Genomic DNA, 19382 nt, shown 5'->3' with positions numbered 1-19382 from the left:
CCCATCTATGTCCAAAATGTGCATTTTGATCAGTGTTGTGATTCACCTCAGTATAGGCATTTACTCTAAATCCAGTGAAATGCACATCCACTAGGTTAGCCCTCCCAACTGTCAAGGCTACATGGCACTTTTCTACAAGTCACATTGATACAATGGTCTATCTGTAGAGGGAGAGGGAGAAGTTTACAGGCTTTGCAACTGCTGCTGGTGGAGTGATTTTGCTGAGAAAACGATTCTTTCTTTCTTCCTTTCCCACAATTTATCCGAGGAGTCTAAGATACATAGGCCTCCTTTTTATCCTCACAATAATTCTCTAAGATAAATTAGGCTGAGAGTTGGTGATGAGCCCAAACTCACCAAAAGAGCTTTACGGCTGAATAGGAACTTGAACTGGGTATCCTATTCTTAATCAAACTTTTCTAAAATAGCCAATTTTGTACTCAAAGGATCAGCCTTAACTTTCAATTATTTGCCACTCAAATAAGGAACTTGTTTTCAGAATATCCGAGGGTAAATGATTTCTGACTTCAGAGACCAGGGAAACATTCTGATAATGAACTTCTGTCCACAAACCCTTCCAGTTTCAATTTCAAGCAATATTATTGTGAGCTGTCCCTAATACTGCAGAAACCAGGACGCTATGAAACAGACGCTTTGATGCCAGCCAGTCTTCTCTGCATTAAGAAAAAGGAAACAAAATATTTTGGTGACATTCTGCTTGCTGAGTGGTGTTCCTTCATCCTCTGTGCAGTAGCCAATGCTGACATGTCAGAAGTACTTCCTTTAAGCACTTTCAGATCACTGCACTATGGGAAGCTGGGACTTGGGAAACTGGATTCTCCACCAATGAGAGCACAGAACCACTCATCATCATCATCCTGCATATGACAAAATAAATAGGGGCAATGGGCATTTGCAGAAGTGCCAGCTGTGAGGTAATCCAATTGGTAGGACTCAATGCATTCTATTATTGGGTTAAAATACCTGTCTGGAAGTGCCTCAAGATTTTTATGTCATTCTTGCAGTTAAGAAGCCTTCTGTTACTTATAGCTGTGCTATAACTTTATACCTTATGGTCAGCTAGGCACAACAGATTTTTTCCCCACCATTTATGCTGGCTTTATAAGCTTCCACTTGACACCATCTTTATTTTCCTGCCCCTCACTGACTATGTTCCTTTCATTTTCATCATTTTTAAATTAGGATTGTACTAATATTAAATATTTCTTAGTGTTACAAATAAAGCCAAACATGGTAATCAAGCAAATTATCAATTCAAGCTATGATGTGTGGCATACTAAAGCAATGATGAAAGAATGGGAGATGAATTTCTCATAACTTCTGATAGTGTACCCCACTCAGCACCATTTGATTCTTATCTTTTCCTTTTGTGTGTGGGCACTTTTTATTTTCTGCCCAAGTAAGGCAATTATTCCTGTTCAGTTTTGGAATGTGCTGTTTAGAAGTGTGTTCTATTCTTCCCTTCAAACCATGAATCAATACATTAAATAGCACTAATTTTGGCAGAGTGCCTCCTTTGTTAGAACTCTTGGCTATGAGCATAACTCAATAGTGGAGCACAAGATTTGCCTAAAAAAAGTTGCAGGTTCAATCTCAGATTATGGCTGGGAAAGAATCGTGACTAGAGAACCCCTGCTAGTCACGATAAAAACTACTGGGATGAAGAAATCAGTGATCTAGTTCAATATAAGCCATCTCCTATAGTAGCAATCATAGTTTACATTATGTAGCCGAGAATATATATGTTGCCTGAAGCAGACATCACAGAAGGGTTTTTAGTTGGGATTTTATAAATTCCAGAATCCTACATCATGTCTTGACCTTATTAAACAAATTGATTTTTATAATAAATAATACATTGATTTTTTTTCTCAACTGAAGTTAAAGAAGAGTGGATTAGGATAGATAGTATCTATCTGGTGATGGCAATGTGCATAGAAGACAAATAATTCTCTAGGGTAACTGCCTAGATCTGGACCATAAGGAAGGCTGAGAGAAGGAAGATCGATGCTTTTGAACTGTGGTGTTGGAGGAAAATTCTGAGAGTGCCTTGGACTGCAAGAAGATCAAACCAGTCCATCCTCCAGGAAATTAAGCCAGACTGCTCACTGGAGGGAATGGTATTAAAGGCAAAACTGAAGTACTTTGGCCACATAATGAGAAGACAGGACACCCTGGAGAAGATGCTGATGCTAGGGAGAGTGGAGGGCAAAAGGAAGAGGGGCCGACCAAGGGCAAGGTGGATGGATGATATTCTAGAGGTGACGGACTCATCGCTGGGGGAGCTGGGGGTGTTGACGACCGACAGGAAGCTCTGGCGTGGGCTGGTCCATGAAGTCACGAAGAGTCGGAAGCGACTGAATGAATAAACAACAAAACAACAAAGTGCCTAGATACAGTTTCAGACTATCAGGTGTTTGCAGGGAAGTTGTTTCTGTAAAATCTAATTATCCCAGACATTCTATGCAGAATGACATTCATAGATTTCCCAAATCCTATAGACTCTACAAAATTCTACATTGCAGAAGTGACATTCTTGTTCTAAACAATAGCAGAAATACCTTATCAATCGTAAGTCCTGTTTAAGCACAATATTTAGGAGAGCTGGACAGATTATTCTGAATCAGAAGTGTGCATAAAGAATTTAGGAAGCTCAATCAGGTAAATTTTTCATTTGCAGAGTATGCTGACAGTGAAGATTAAGGTATTATAGTACAGTTTTTCTCTTTGTTAGACACTTGATAGAATGTACATTTTTATTTCCTAGTTTTCTCCCCATTCTGAAAAAGCACAAATTGGAGTAAAATACAAGTGTGCCTCGTTTGTTAAATATGAGCTCTCATTTATTGCATTTCATAATTGTATTCTTCTGCAGACTCGCTTACAAGCTGGGCATGGCTACGGAAGCACATTTAACTGTGTCCGCACTGTATACAAAAATGAAGCTGTAAGTATGTTCTTGTGTTTGAAACATACCTGTACAGAGAACAAGTGAAGATTTTGATGGGCATTGATTTATAAGCCCAGTCTCTAGACAAAAAATCAACTGGGAATGAGATTCTTTTAAACCAGTATCGCTTGTACTAAGACAGATGGCAAAGATTAACTGCTCAATGCTGGGATTTCAAAACTGTTTTAATCTATCGTGGAATACAATCATTTAAAAGATTCAGAGAAAGCTTCAACTAAAATTCTATGTCATGAGTTAATACCGTCTGTACTACTCTCTATATGGAGTCCTTGGTGCTCTCTGAGCCTTACTGTTTTCTTCCAGACATTTCATTGCCAGACTAGGCAACATCTTCAGTGCCAACTGAATACTGAAGATGTTGCCTAGTCTGGCAATGAAACATCTGCAATATTTTAGGAGCCTTCCAGATGTGACATTATTTGTAGCTCAACCCTGAGCTACAAATATTCACTTTGATTGGTACTCTCTACATTAATGGAAGAAAAACCTCCAGTTTTTTGTATTATATTGACAGCATTCTTCCAAAAAAAAAAAAGCTGTCATACTTAATGTGGACTTGAAGGTATATTGATATAGGGCATTTACACCACATTTTGTTTGCATCCATTAGGATTTCATGTGAAGTAGGGCAAGCACACATGAAGGAGCAAAGTACAGTGTGCCTCTTTATTCATTAATATTTCTAACATTTGCTTGCTCCCTGTTCTATAGGAAACTCATGTAGTTTCACTATGTATTCTAACTCCATGAGTATTCTATGGAGGCATAGTAATACAGTAAGTCAATCAACCAATTCTTTCATTAGAACTGTGTGGGAGATTATGACTGGTTAATGGATGAGTGGAATTTTAAACGAAGTGTTTTCTCAGCAATCTTCTGACATTGTTACCCACTGCAGTACACTGGCTGGCACTCTGCAGTGCAGACTGTGGGCTCTCCCAGACAGGAGTGTAGATCTAATCAAGGGAACATGATGTATATCCTTCACGCGCCACTCTACTGGATGCAAGCAGTCTTGAAGGTTTCAGCTTTCTCCTGCTTTAGTTATATAGTTTTAGCCAAATCATGCAACTGAAGCAGAAGGAAGCTAGAATCAACACAAAGATATTAGTGATAGCAGTGTGTACGTGCGTAATAATGTCACATCTGGAAGGCTCCTAAAATTTCCTCACTATTGGGTAACTAGTATTTTAGAGCAAGACTTTCAGAATCAAAGAATCATAATCTATCGTACAGATGAAGAGCATCCCAAAGAACCTCACCATTTTCTGAGGCAGTCTGTCCTACCATAAACAATTGAGACTGTTGGAAATATCTTTTTAACCTTTAGCTGAATTCCCTTTCTTGTCATTTGAAAGTCGTGTCTTAAATCCTTCCTTTTGGAGAAGCAAATAAATTTATTCCATCATCCATGAGTTTTTGCTTCAGATATTTGAAGATAGCTGTATTAGCAACCCTTAACAATCTCTTGAAGCTTTCCACATAGGGTATACTCCACACACCCTTTAGTTTAATAGTTAAATGTACAGATTTGTCCTCTGCTTATCAAATCATGAACATTCATCAAATACTTTCCTTTCCAGCTTGGAAATTATGTTAATGTCTTCATTTTATGCAAAAGACAGATTTGCTTATAAAACTGGGGCATTTAAATCTATTTTACCTTAAACAGAAGAATAACGATTACTTACCCATATATCCTATCCATGTCTGTTTTTCTTTCCTGATATTAAAATGCATGGAGCATCTTTTTCATTCTTTTTTCCTTCACTTCTAGAGTATTTCATATGACTAAGCTCACTGTGATGTGAAACTCTCCTGGCAGTCTCTCTACACAAGTTTCTGCTATCAGATTGTCTTTACGTTACGCAGTTTGTTCCTTTCGTTTCCTTTGCATGTCCCTTTTAAACATGAACTCGATTTTTTCTTCCTCGCTGGAATGGAACTGTACCTTCAGCACTTACTATGTGACTGATTGATTGATTGACTGATTGACAGGCAGATATATATTCGCTGCTTGAACAATAACAAGAAAAAGCTCATCAAAACAAAATTAAAACATAGGAAAATAAAAGAAGTGTAAACATGAAAGTAAACAAACAAAAAACAACTTTTCCTTAGGAAGTGGCCTGGGAAAATATTCCATGAAAAGCAATGGAAGACATTAGGAATGTTTAGTCTTGAGAAGATTGTGAAGGACATAATAGCATACTCTGAATACCTGAAAGAATGTCACTTGGAAGGTGAAGACCTTTCTCTATTGTTTCAGAGAAACAATAATAATCTGGAATGACAGATTATCTGATTGAATGTTAGAAAACAAATTCCTAGCAGTAAAACCAATTCCGCACAGAGGAAGTGGGCTCCCCTTCGCTGGGTGAGTTCAGGTACAGGCTAGACAGCCATCTGATGGTGTTACTGATGGTGTTATTTTAATCTGGACTCCTGCTTTCAGCAGGGAACTGGACTTGATGGCTTAAAGTACCCCTTCAAGGTCCATGATCCACGCCTCACTGAGTTTGGCTTCTCAAGACTAAACATTCCTTCCATTGCTTTTCATGGAATATTTTCCCAGGCAACTTCCTAAGGAAAAGTTGTTTTTTGTTTGTTTACTTTCATGTTTACGTGTTTCATGACTCTTACTACCATTTTTTCTGAAAGTTTGGTAATCTGGTATAATAAGGCATCATTTTGCATTGCTTAGTGATCTATAGTACTCTCCCACTGTGACATTATGAGAGCCAGTTTGGTCTAGTGGTTAAGGTGCTGGGCTAGAAACCAGGAGACTGGGAGTTCTAGTCGCACCTTAGGCATGAAAGCCGGTTGGGTGACCTTGGACCAGTCACTTTCTCTCAGCCCAACTCAGTGCAATGTACACTAACCTCCTTGTGGTGCACCCCAGGCAACATGACTTGTCACGGCTAAATAGTCTACACATCTGGCTGCTGGACCTCACAAGGATTTCCCAGCAAGAAAAAGCAGCATGAACACCGAACTGCTATACCATATGATTAAAAAAAAAAAAAACTGTGACATTGGCATAATTTATTGAAATATTCTCAAACCATGTTCTGTATTTAGATTAATGCTTTTCCTTTTAAGTATATACTGTTGGCAGAGTGCTAGAAAGCATTTGGCCCAGGAGAGATCAGTAAAGTCACACACCAGGCATTTCTAGAAAAATAATTTTATTTACAGAAAACAAACATATTTAAAGGTTGTTTGCTGAGAGGAGAGATTTCTCTCAGCTGCATATTCTTTGCAAGCCTACACAGAAGGGAAACTGAAACTAAAACAAGTTCAGGCAAGTTCCTCCCTTAGTGTAATGATTGCCCTAGCCCCAAATACTCAGACTCACAAGAGGCTGCTAAATGAAATCTGATTTATTAAGGGACCACAGACAAATACAAAGAAAGCTGAGAATGAGCAAAAGCGCGCCAAATACAAACTTAAACCCTTGCTTCAAACGTATCCCGCCTCCCTCGTAACAGCCCCGCCCGGCACAGGTGCTAGCAATCGTCAGAGATGCTAGCCTGGGAAAGTAACCTTGAGCGCAGTAGATAACAGAAACACATTCCAAAGCAAAGCCAAAATATAATCGTTCCCATCCTCCCTAGACAAATGAAACACGCATCCAATTAATGACATGCGAAACGTTACGATGCATCAAATACATTGAAACGGCGCACATGACATACCGCCCTCCGAAAATACCCTTAGGGACCTGGTTTGGAGGGATAAGCGGAATGGAAACGGGCCACCAGAACCGGGGAAGCTACATCTGGTGCAGCGACCCATTCAGGATGAGGGAAATGTTTCCAACGAACTAAATATTGCAAAGTATTGCGAAGGCGTCTAGAGTCGAGGATTTCTTTAACTTCGAAGTGTTGCTGACCATCAATCATGATGGGGGTGGGGGGTGGAGGTTGGCGATGCCAGCGATCAGAAGGAGTAGTCGGTTTGAGTAAGCTGCAATGAAAAACAGGGTGTAAGCGTTTAAGGTTATGAGGCAAGTCAAGTTTAAAAGTCACAGGGTTAATCTGAGCAACGATTGGGAAAGGACCCACAAATTTAGGTGCCAGTTTCTTTGAAGGTTGTGCAGATTTGATAAACTTGGTAGAAAGGTAGACCGAGTCCCCAACTTGGAATGCAGGGTGTGGGGCACGCTTCCGATCAGCATACAGTTTATAATCTGCTTGTGCATCAGCCAATGCCTGTTGAATCATTGGCCAAGAGTCAGCCAGTTGTGTTGACCAATCATCTGTAGTGACTGCACCGGCAGGAGGTTGTGGGAGATCAGTGATAGGTACAAAGTCTTTACCCAGAGCCACCCGAAACGGGGTTTGTCCAGTGCTTTGATGCACTGCATTGTTGTAAGCCACTTCAGCAAATGGTAGGAGGTCTACCCAATTGTCTTGCTGATAATTCACAAAAGCGCGAAGGTACTGCTCCAGAGTAGAGTTAAGAGCCTCAGTGGCCCCGTCCGTCTGAGGATGCCAAGCCGTGGACAGGGCTTGCTTCGTGCCTAACAGCTTGAGAAAAGCCCGCCAAAACTGTGAGGTAAATTGTGTACCCCTGTCAGAAATCAAGCGGGAGGGACATCCGTGTAGCCTGTACACGTGTACAAGGAACAGGCGGGCCAATTGACGTGCTGACGGAATGGACACGCAAGGAATAAAGTGAGCCTGTTTGGAAAAATAGTCTTTGACCACCCAAATGACCGTTTTGCGTTGGCTGGGTGGGAGCTCTACAATAAAGTCCATGGAAATTTCTTCCCAAGGGGAAGAGGGGGTTGCTACCGGCTGCAGCAGTCCCTGGGGCTTGCCCACCTTGCGCTTGGACATTGCACAGACAGTGCAGGAAGCAATGTAGTCTTTGACATCTTTGCGTAATGTGGGCCACCAGAATTGCCTCCGAACGAGGTGCAGGGTTTTCACAAACCCAAAGTGACCTGCGAGTTTGTCATCGTGGGAACGTGTTAACACATCTTTCCTGAGGGTTTCAGGAACGTAGAGGCGGTCGGATTTCCAAGCGAAGCCTCTGTCAAAAGTAACAGTATCTTTATTCGCAAGCAACCAAGTATCAGTTTTCAGCTCTTTTAGAAACTTTTGTTGCAATTGGGAGGGAATTGACAAAGTGCTTGGCTGAGCAGCGCTTGTGGTAGGCGGTTGCTGTGCGCGCGTTTGGCTTCGCGTCACAGCCTGCATGCCCAATTGGGGCGCCGTCCAGAGGGTGCTGACCACATCTGGCGCCGCCCCAGAGTCCTGAGGTTGCCTGGACAAGGCATCAGCCAAGAAGTTCTTTTTCCCTGGAATAAATTTGAACTGAAAGTTGAAGCGATTGAAAAATTGAGCCCAACGAACCTGTTTAGGGCTCAGTTTTCGAGGGGTACTAAGAGCCTCCAAGTTTTTATGATCAGTCCATACCTCAAAGGGATGATTTGCCCCTTCCAATAGATGCCGCCAAGCTTCTAATGCAGCTTTCACTGCAAATGCCTCCTTTTCCCAAACATGCCAACGTCTCTCAGTCTCGGAGAATTTGCGGGATAGATAGGCACAGGGTTTGAGGCATCCTGCCTCATCTTTTTGCATCAATAATGCCCCAATAGAATAATCGGAGGCATCTGCCTGTACCACGAAAGGCTTGGAGGGATCAGGATGTTGTAAAATGGGCTCTTTGACGAACGCTGCTTTCAGCCGCTCAAACGCCGTTTGACAAGCAGGCGTCCATCTCAACAGCGCTCCGGGATTTTTGACTCTCCTAGTATCTCCCACCCCTTTTGTTCGAAGTAGCTCCGTTAGGGGCAAGGCAATCTCAGCGAACCCCCTGATGAACAATCTGTAGTAGTTGCTGAACCCCAAGAAACTTTGAAGTTGCCTGCGGGTGCGGGGACTCTCCCAGTCCATGATAGCCTGCACCTTGGCAGGGTCCATTTCTATACCTTTATCAGAAATCCTATACCCCAAGTAGTCAATTTGGGTCTGATGAAAGGCACATTTTGATAGCTTTGCATACAATTCAGCAGATCTGAGTTTACACAATACTTTCTTTACCAGAGCTACATGCTCTTTCATGGTTTCCGTATAAATCAATACATCATCCAAATACACCAATACACCTTTAAACAGATGTTCATGCAACACTTCATTGATTAATTGCATAAATACCCCAGGGGCCCCAGCCAACCCAAACGGCAACACCTTATACTGGAAGGCTCCCAACGGGCAATTGAATGCAGTTTTCCACTCATCACCCTCCTTGATTCGTACACGATAGTAGGCTTCTCTTAAATCCAGTTTAGAGAAGATCTTGCCCTTGGCCAGATGTGACAACATGTCCTTTATCAATGGCAAGGGATATTTGTTGGAAATTGAGACGGCATTTAATCCGCGGAAATCCGTACAAAGTCTCAATGTGCCGTCCTTTTTTGGGCGAAAAAGAACCGGCGCCCCCACGGGTGAATTCGCCGGCTCAATAAATCCGCGCTCCAAATTTTTGTCCACAAATTCCCTCAACAGAGTCAGTTCCTTTTGCGTCATGGAATAAATTTTTGGTTTAGGCAATTGAGTGTTGGGCAACAGTTCTATGGCACAGTCCGTTTTTCGATGGGGAGGCAACTGGTCAGCTTCCTTTTCACCAAATACATCAGCAAACATCCTGTACTCAGCCGGCAAGCCTTCCAGAGGAGAGGCCGGGTAAGGCGGAGTCGCAGCTGCCGCAACCCCCACCATCTCCTCTGGGGCACCCTTCCCCTCTGCCGCTTGATAAAATCCATCCCTAAACGTGATAGTTCGGTAGACCCAGTTTATTTGGGGATTTTGCTGCACCAACCAGGGTACCCCCAACACCACCAATGGTCCCCCAACAGGAGCCACTACAAAAGATAACCCTTCCTGGTGACTGCCCAGTTGCAAGGCTACACGCCCTGTAAAATGGGTGACCGGCTTGCCCCCTGCCACGGACCCATCCAATTGAGTAAAAGCGATGGGTCGCTGTAAAGGGAACGTGGGGAGCTCCAAAGCTGCCACCACGTCGGGGTGCATAAGACACCGGGAACACCCCGAATCAATCATGGCCCATACTTCCACAGTCTTGGATTGGGAGCCCAATTTCAATTTCACCATGAGTATGCGGTAAGTGCCACTCACCGATGGAGGCTCGCGCCCGTCCTCTACCACCTGCCCAGCGGCGCCCTTTAGAGCAGGTGGCTGGCGTTTCCCGCCGGCTGCGGGATTTCGGTCTCCCCCTCAACTTCGAAGAACATCACATCGTCTCCCTCGGTTTCAGCCACCGCAGCTTTCTGTTTCCTCGGCAATGCAGGGGACTTTGCTGGCGGTTTTCCGGGCCGTTCCTCTACCTTTGCCTTCGGGCATGCTGCCACTCTATGCCCCTCCTTACCGCATCTCAGACACAAGCCTTTGGCGTACCGCTTCTCTCGCTCCTCGTCCCAGGGTCGTTGTCCCGGTTTCCCCCCGGTGGTCGATGGGCGGCTGGGCTTCACCTCCCGTCCCGCTTTGGCGTTCTTTCGCTGGGCAAAGATCTCCTGGGCATGTTCAGCCCTCCCTGCGAGCAGGATCCACTCATACAACGTGTATGGGTCGTCCCTCCCCAGGGACCAGCGCAGCACCTCTGTATTCAAGCCATCCTTGAAGAGCTCGATTATAGTTGCTTGGGACCAGTCATCGACCTTCCCAGCGAGCGCTTTAAACTCCAACGCATAATCGGCCACTGATCTGAACCCCTGCTTGAGTTCCTTCAGGGCTCGCTTTGCTCTCTCCTTGGCTAAGGGGTCCTCGAAGTGTTGCTTCAACGCCCAGAGGAACTCCTCGAGACTTTCCAGTTCAGGCGCTTCCGACTGGCACATCTGGACATACCAGTCTGCCGCCCTCCCCTTCAGTTTGGTGGCAATGGTGATGATCCTTGCCTTCTCCGATTGGAAAACCCCCCCCCATTCTTCCATATAGGCTTTCGCATTCGTTAGGAAGAACGAGAGTTTGGTCGGGTCCCCATCAAACTTGACAGGGAAGTCTCGCATGCCGCCTCCCGCCGCGCTGCGCCCCACCACTGGTGCTGCTGCGGCTGGTGCTTCCCTGACGCGGGGCGGCACGGGGCCCCGGGGCGATCGCCCGGGCGATGCTGCGATTTCCATCTGGACCGACTGGTCCCCTTCACGCCTTCGCACCACCCGTCGCCGTTCCGGGGTCAGCCCCTGGGAAGAAGGGGTTGAATGCCTCTGGCTGGATTCTTCCCGGACCTCTCGCAACGAGGTCACATCCAAGCTCAGCTGTTTCAGTATAGCCTCCAACGAATCCATTTTGGACTCCAGCACTCGGATCCGATCCGGAGTGGGTGAGCCCTCCGTTGGCTGCACCTGCACCACGTTGGGGGATAATGGGTATCTCTGCTTCCAGGATGGGCCCCCCTCTGCTGTGGCATCTCCTCGGGTCTCATCCCAGGTGATCAGCTCACCCGGATAGTTGAGGGTGGTCTCCGGGGCCGTTTCCAGCCCCCCGGCTTCGCTCTCCGACTCGGAGCTCGCCTCCTCTCTGATGGCGGACAGCTCTCCACCTGGGTACGGGCGGCCGGACTGCCTCACGGTCGAGTCCGGTTCCCCTTCCTCCATTATCACAATGTCGGGTTCGGTCATCGCGGGCTCTCTCCCTCACAGGTTAGACGCGTGTCTTCCCTGGACAGGGGCCAGCGGAGTTAGGAACTGAGATTCTCAGCTTTATGTAATGATTGCCCTAGCCCCAAATACTCAGACTCACAAGAGGCTGCTAAATGAAATCTGATTTATTAAGGGACCACAGACAAATACAAAGAAAGCTGAGAATGAGCAAAAGCGCGCCAAATACAAACTTAAACCCTTGCTTCAAACGTATCCCGCCTCCCTCGTAACAGCCCCGCCCGGCACAGGTGCTAGCAATCGTCAGAGATGCTAGCCTGGGAAAGTAACCTTGAGCGCAGTAGATAACAGAAACACATTCCAAAGCAAAGCCAAAATATAATCGTTCCCATCCTCCCTAGACAAATGAAACACGCATCCAATTAATGACATGCGAAACGTTACGATGCATCAAATACATTGAAACGGCGCACATGACACTTAGGCAATGCAACCACTAACACATGAAAAGGGGACAATTAAATTCAACCTCATCACCCAGCCAAAATGATTAGTTACCATAGTAACCTTAACCTGTAGTAGAAAACATATTAACACTCCCCTTTTTATACTACAGAATAAGACACAAACCAATTTTCTTTGACAACTCTGTATGTCTTTCCATTCACAATATTTCAACATTATTTATCCTTTGGTTTAACAGAAAGCTATCATCCTTCTTCCTGTGTATTTCCAAACCTAGGTAATTTGTTACAGTTCCAAGGCTTTTTAATGTAAAATGGCTTTTCATGCAGGCTTCAAAATCAAGCCTTTGTTTTTCTGTTGGTGTGAACAGGAGCAAATCTTCAACATAAATGCACAGATACATACAGCCTTGTTTGTCTTTCTTCACATATACACATGGATCTGCTTTTCCTTTTTCAAAACCAAAATTCTGCAGTTTTTCATCTAATTTTTGGTTCCAGGATCTAGCAGCTTGTTTTAACCCATAGATTGACTTCTGCAGTTCACAGACTAGATTCTCCCCTTTTTCATAGCCAGGGGGTTGCTGCATATATAATTTGTGGTCTAAATCACCATAGAGAAATGCAGTTTGAATGTCATAGTGGTGAACTGACATTCCTTTGAGTGCAGCAATTTTTAACAGTAATCTAATTGATTCACCTTTAGTAATTGGTGCAAAAGTCTTGTCAAAGTCTAAATCTTTCCTTTGAGTGAACCCTTTTGCAACTAACCTTGCTTCATATTTTTGGATTTTGCCATCAGCATCCCTTTTCAGTTTGAAAACCCACCTGCAACCTAGACAGCGTTCATTGGGAGGTAGATTTACCAGTTTCCACATTTTCTTTCAAGGATGCTAACTCCTGTTGCATGGCAGAATGCCAATTTTGTACAAGCTCAGGTGGTAAAGCATTCACTTGTTCTAAAGACTCAGGTTCTGTGAATATGTGAAATGCCTTTACTGTTTCAGCCTGAAAACGTGATGGAGGAACGCCTTTATTACTTCTCTGAGATCTGCGAGGTAATACAGGGCTTAAATTTTGACTCCTATCGCTTTCCTGAGAAGAATCTGTCTCATCAGGCAGATCTTCAGTTTGCTTTTCTGGTTTAATGTCCTCATCAGGCAAAAGATCACCATCAGCAAGTCCTTGCTGTTCTCTTGTGGTGGTCAGATCAACTGGAGAGCTAGAATTTAATCTCACCCAGTTTTGTTCAGCAAAAGAAGTGCTTTTGCTAATTATTAATTTCTCTCCCATTATGAACCTGTAGCTCCTCTGGCTTTGATCATAGCCAACAAAGATGGCTTTCTTTGTTGTGGGGCCTCCTTTCCTTCTCTGTTGTTTTGGAATATGAACCCAAGCAGTGCTACCAAACACTCTAAGATGGTTTACCTTTGGTTTCACACCATAAAACAAACGGAATGGAGTGTCCTGAATCAGAGTTATACAATCTGTTTTGTACATAACAGGCAGTAGATATTGCCTCTCCCCAATACTTAAAAGATAAATGTGAATCTTTAAGCATGCATTCCATCGCATTTTGCAAGGTTCTGCCTTTTCCTTCAGCAACACCATTTTGCTGAGGGGTGTAAGGGTTAGAAAGAATTTGTTCTATCCCCTTTTCCACTAGGAACCTTTTGAATTTGTGAGAAAGGTATTCTCCTCCTCTATCACATTGGAGTGCAGATACAGGCCTAGGGAATTTTCTATTTGCTCATGTCACAAAACCTTTAAATTTCTCAAATGCCTCATCTTTGTGTTTTAAGATGTAGATAAATGTGTATCTTGAGAAATCATCAATGATGGTCATTGCATACCTTGCTTGTCCAAGACTTGGAGCAAAAGGACCAATAATGTCAGAGTGTACAATTTCCAAAGGTCTAGTTGTAACTCTGTCACTGTGCTTACTCACAGGAGCTTTTAGTGTTTTGCATTCTTTGCAAACTACACAATCTAAGTGTTTGTCACAGCGTTTTATCTTTAGGTCAGCACACAGCTGTGGCATTTGTGCTATATACTTGAAATTAGCATGACCAAATCTCCTGTGCATCAGGTGTACACATTGGTCATGATATGGCGTGTTGCCAACTGCAGCCTTGCAGCTTGGCTTCCTTGCATTTTGCACAATGTACAAGGAGTCTTTTAATATACCAGTAGCACACAATTTTACATTTTTATGTATCTCACAACCATTTTTCTTAAATGTTATGACATACACTGTTGCAGCCAACTGTGCCACAGATAAAAGATTTGATTGTAAATTTGGCACATACAACACACCTTTTACAGTTTCTCCCAACCAGGATAAATACAAGTCACCTTGTCCCATAATTTTGATCACAGACCCATCAGCCAAAGATACACTTTGTCTTTCAGTTTTAGACAGTGACACAAAAGAGCTTTTACAATTACATAAATGACAATTGGCCCCAGAATCTAACACCCATACATCAGAATTACCCTTCTCAGCAACCTGTGCAATTTGGGTTGTCTGAAGAGCCTTCTTCTGTGTTGCCCTTGTGTTCTTCTTTATCTTTCTACTCTTGGGTCTCAAGGCAGTCTTTCTGCAAATGTCCAGCTGAACCACAACTGAAGCATCGCTGGCTGGCTAGCGCTGTGGCCTCAGCTTCCTTTCCCTTCTTTTCCCTTGTTTTCTGGTACTGCAGCTTTCCAGAAGAGATGGGGGGGCGGGTCTTTCCTCTCTCTTCTCCCATTCAGTGAGTAAGCGCTGTGTAACATACGATGGGGTGAGGTCTGCTTCAGGCATAGCCTCCAGGGTACAAATCAGCGTGTCCTACGTTTCATTCAGTGAGGACAGGAGGATATAGGATTTTGTGAGAGGTGTAAATTCCATTCCTCTTTCCTGCAACTCAACAAACAGCTGCTGAATATAATGCAGGTACTCAGGAAGGCTATCTCCTTCTGCAAGGTAGGCTTTGTACAGCTTTTTTGTCAGGGTAACTTTACTCCCTGCTGTTGCCTTTACATACAAGTCTCTCAAAGCGTCCCAAAGTTGCTTTGCAGACTGCATACCTCGCACGTGGACTAGCTGATTGTCTCAACTCCTAGGATAATGGTGGCTCTAGCCTGTTCATCTTGTCTCAGCCATTCAGCACTGGGACTTTGCAGGGATTGCTCACCAACTGGCAGCCAAAGATTCTCTCTGTGAAGATACATCTCCATCTTCAGGGCCCAATTCAAATAGTTGGTCTCTGATAGGCGCTCCAGAGGCATCGCTGAGGGCTGGGAGGTAGCCATGGCTTCTTCCTTCTTTTGCAAGTCACCTCAGCTGGCTTCTTTGTCCTGTAGACCGGCAGTTGCTGGGAAATCTCCAGGTGGCTCCAAAGAAAATCTTCACAGGTCTTTGCTACCTGCCTTTAAATTGTGCATGAGGTGTGGAGCTGATCTCTCTATTCTCTCTGGGTTTTACTGGGTTTACTGGGCTGCTTACTGGGCCCATAACCTGTTGGCAGAGTGTTAGAAAGCCTTTGGCCCAGGGGAGATCAGAAAAGTCACACACCTGGCATTTCTAGAAAAATAATTTTATTTACAGAAAACAAACATATTTAAAGGCTGTTTGCTGAGAGGAGAGATTTCTCTCAGCTGCATATCCTCTGCAAGCCTACACAGAAGGGAAACTGAAACTAAAACAAGTTCAGGCAAGTTCCTCCCTTAGGCAATGCAACCATTAACACGTGAAAAGGGGACAATTAAATTCAACCTCTTCACCCGGCCAAAATGATTAGTTACCATAGTAACCTTAATCTGTAGTAGAAAACATATTAACATATACACCATCATGTGATTATAACATTAGCCTTTTCCAACTGGCCTATTCATTTTCAATATGTCATACACTATTATACCATTCAATTTCTACATTCAAATTATAAATTTCATCCTACGAAGTTCCTGTAATTATTATTGTCATGTTTATAAACCATCCATCTTGTTTCATACATATTATATTGATTTTTCTTTCATTTTGGGGGTTCCTCCACTGTCACTCTGGTTTCACGCATTTCACTTCCCAATACTTGGAATCATGCTAGGGTTTTGGGGAATTACCGTCTTGATTGGCTTGTAAAATTCCTGCCAAATGCATTTTTCTTGGTCCTTGTAAGGGACAATTCTTGTGCTAAATGTTCTTCATTGTTGTTGTTGTTTATTCGTTTAGTCGCTTCCGACTCTTCGTGACTTCATGGACCAGCCCACGCCAGAGCTTCCTGTCGGTCGTCAACATCCCCAGCTCCCCCAGGGACGAGTCCGTCACCTCTAGAATATCATCCATCCATCTTGCCCTTGGTCGGCCCCTCTTCCTTTTGCCTTCCACTCTGCATAGCATCAGCATCTTCTCCAGGGTGTCCTGTCTTCTCATTATGTGGCCAAAGTATTTCAGTTTTGCCTTTAATATCATTCCCTCAAGTGAGCAGTCTGGCTTGATTTCCTGGAGGATGGACTGGTTTGATCTTCTTGCAGTCCAAGGCACTCTCAGAATTTTCCTCCAACACCACAGTTCAAAAGCATCGATCTTCCTTCGCTCAGCCTTCCTTATGGTCCAGCTCTCGCAGCCATATGTTACTACAGGGAACACCATTGCTTTAACTATGCGGGCCTTTGTTGTCAGTGTGATGTCTCTGCTCTTAACTATTTTATCGAGATTTGTCATTGCTCTTCTCCCAAGGATTAAGCGTCTTCTGATTTCCTGACTGCAGTCAGCATCTGCAGTAATCTTTGCACCTAGGAATACAAAGTCTTTCACTGCTTCTACATTTTCTCCCTCTATTTGCCAGTTATCAATCAAGCTGGTTGCCATAATCTTGGTTTTTTTGAGGTTTAGCTGCAAGCCAGCTTTTGCACTTTCTTCTTTCACCTTCATCATAAGGCTCCTCAGTTCCTCTTCACTTTCAGCCATCAAAGTGGTATCATCTGCATATCTGAGATTGTTAATGTTTCTTCCAGAGATTTTAACTCCAGCCTTGGATTCCTCAAGACCAGCTTGTCGCATGATGTGTTCTGCATACAAGTTGAATAGGTAGGGTGAGAGTATACAGCCCTGCCGTACTCCTTTCCCAATCTTAAACCAGTCCGTTGTTCCGTGGTCTGTTCTTACTGTTGCTACTTGGTCGTTATACAGATTCTTCAGGAGGCATACAAGATGACTTGGTATCCCCATACCACTAAGAACTTGCCACAATTTGTTATGGTCCACACAGTCAAAGGCTTTAGAATAGTCAATAAAACAGAAATAGATGTTTTTCTGAAACTCCCTGGCTTTTTCCATTATCCAGCGGATATTGGCAATTTGGTCTCTAGTTCCTCTGCCTTTTCTAAACCCAGCCTGTACATCTGGCAATTCTCGCTCCATGAACTGCTGAAGTCTACCTTGCAGGATCTTGAGCATTACCTTACTGGCATGTGAAACGAGTGCCACTGTTCGATAGTTTGAACATTCTTTAGTGTTTCCCTTTTTTGGTATGGGGATATAAGTTGATTTTTTCCAATCTGATGGCCATTCTTGTGTTTTCCAAATTTGCTGGCATATAGCATGCATTACCTTGACAGCATCATCTTGCAAGATTTTGAACAGTTCAGCTGGGATGCCGTCTTCTCCTGCTGCCTTGTTATTAGCAATGCTTCTTAAGGCCCACTCAACCTCACTCTTCAGGATGTCTGGCTCTAGCTCACTGACCACACCGTCAAAGCTATCCCCGATATTGTTATCCTTCCTATACAGGTCTTCTGTATATTCTTGCCACCTTTTCTTGATCTCTTCTTCTTCTGTTAGGTCCTTGCCATCTTTGTTTTTGATCATACCCATTTTGGCCTGGAATTTACCTCCAATGTTTCTAATTTTCTGGAAGAGGTCTCTTGTCCTTCCTATTCTATTGTCTTCTTCCACTTCCGCGCATTGCTTGTTTAAAAATAATTCCTTATCTCTTCTGGCTAACCTCTGGAATTTTGCATTTAATTGGGCATATCTCCCCCTATCGCTGTTGCCTTTTGCTTTCCTTCTTTCTTGGGCTACTTCTAGTGTCTCAGCAGACAGCCATTTTGCCTTCTTGGTTTTCTCTTTCTTTGGGATGTATTTTGTTGCCGCCTCCTGAACAATGCTGCCAACTTCTGTCCAGAGTTCTTCCGGGACCCTATCTACTAAGTCCAGTCCCTTAAATCTATTCTTCACCTCCACTGCATATTCCTGAGGAATATTCGTGAGCTCATATCTAGCTGATCTGTGGGTCTTCCCTAATCTCTTTAGTCTGATCCTAAATTGTGCAAGAAGAAGTTCATGGTCTGAACTACAGTCAGCTCCAGGCCTAGTTTTTACCGACTGTACAGATGTCCGCCACCTTTGGCTGCAAAGGATGTAATCAATCTGATTTCGGTGTTGTCCATCTGGTGAAGTCCATGTGTAAAGCCGTCTCTTAGGTTGTTGGAAGAGAGTGTTTGTTATGCAGAGTGAATTGTCTTGGCAAAATTCTATCAGCCTATGTCCTGCTTCGTTTTGTTCTCCCAGGCCATACTTACCTGTAATTCGAGGTGTCATTTGACTGCCCACCTTAGCATTCCAGTCTCCTGTGATGAAAATAACATCTCTTTTAGGCGTGTTGTCCAGTAGGTGCTGCAGATCCTCATAGAACTGCTCTACTTCAGCTTCTTCAGCATTTGTGGTTGGGGCGTATATTTGGATCACTGTGATGTTAGATGGCTTGCCCTGAATTCGAATTGAGATCATTCTGTCGTTTTTGGGGTTGTATCCAAGCACTGCTTTAGCCACTTTACTATTAATTATGAAGGCTACTCCATTTCTTCTGTGGTCCTCTTGTCCACAGTAGTAGATCTGGTGGTCATTTGATGTGAAGTGGCCCATTCCAGTCCATTTCAGTTCACTGACGCCCAGAATGTCTATCTTTAATCTTGACATCTCACCAATAACTACATCCAATTTGCCCTGGCTCATAGATCTTACATTCCAGGTTCCAATGGTGTGTTGATCCTTAGAACATCGGATTCGCCGTTCACCACCAGCACCGTCGGCCGCTAACCGTCCTTTCGGCTTTGAGCTAGCTGCGTCATCACGACTGGGGCTAGTTGAGCTCATCCTCTGTTCCTCCCCAGTAGCATTTTGACCATCTTCCGACCTGGGGGTCTCATCTTCCGATGGTATACCGACATATCTCTGGTTGTACTGATCCATTTAGTTTTCACGGCAAGAATACTGGGGTGGGTTGCCATTACCTTCCCCAGGGATCGCATTTAGTCT

General features: G+C 43.9%; 1 protein-coding gene across 1 annotated transcript in view; it reads left to right on the top strand.

Annotated features, from left to right (window-relative positions):
* The first annotated feature begins 2808 nt into the window (after positions 1-2808).
* Positions 2809-19382, top strand: part of SLC25A48 (solute carrier family 25 member 48) — a 39447-nt gene continuing 22873 nt past the window's right edge. Inside the window, exon 1 of the mRNA XM_063296467.1 lies at positions 2809-2968. The gene's annotated coding sequence lies outside the window, so the exon portion shown is untranslated. The remainder of the gene's footprint in view (positions 2969-19382) is intronic.

This window comes from Candoia aspera, chromosome 2 (assembly GCF_035149785.1).
Source record: "Candoia aspera isolate rCanAsp1 chromosome 2, rCanAsp1.hap2, whole genome shotgun sequence".
NCBI classification, from domain to species: Eukaryota; Metazoa; Chordata; class Lepidosauria; order Squamata; family Boidae; genus Candoia; species Candoia aspera.
This window is presented reverse-complemented; position numbering and strand designations above follow the sequence as displayed.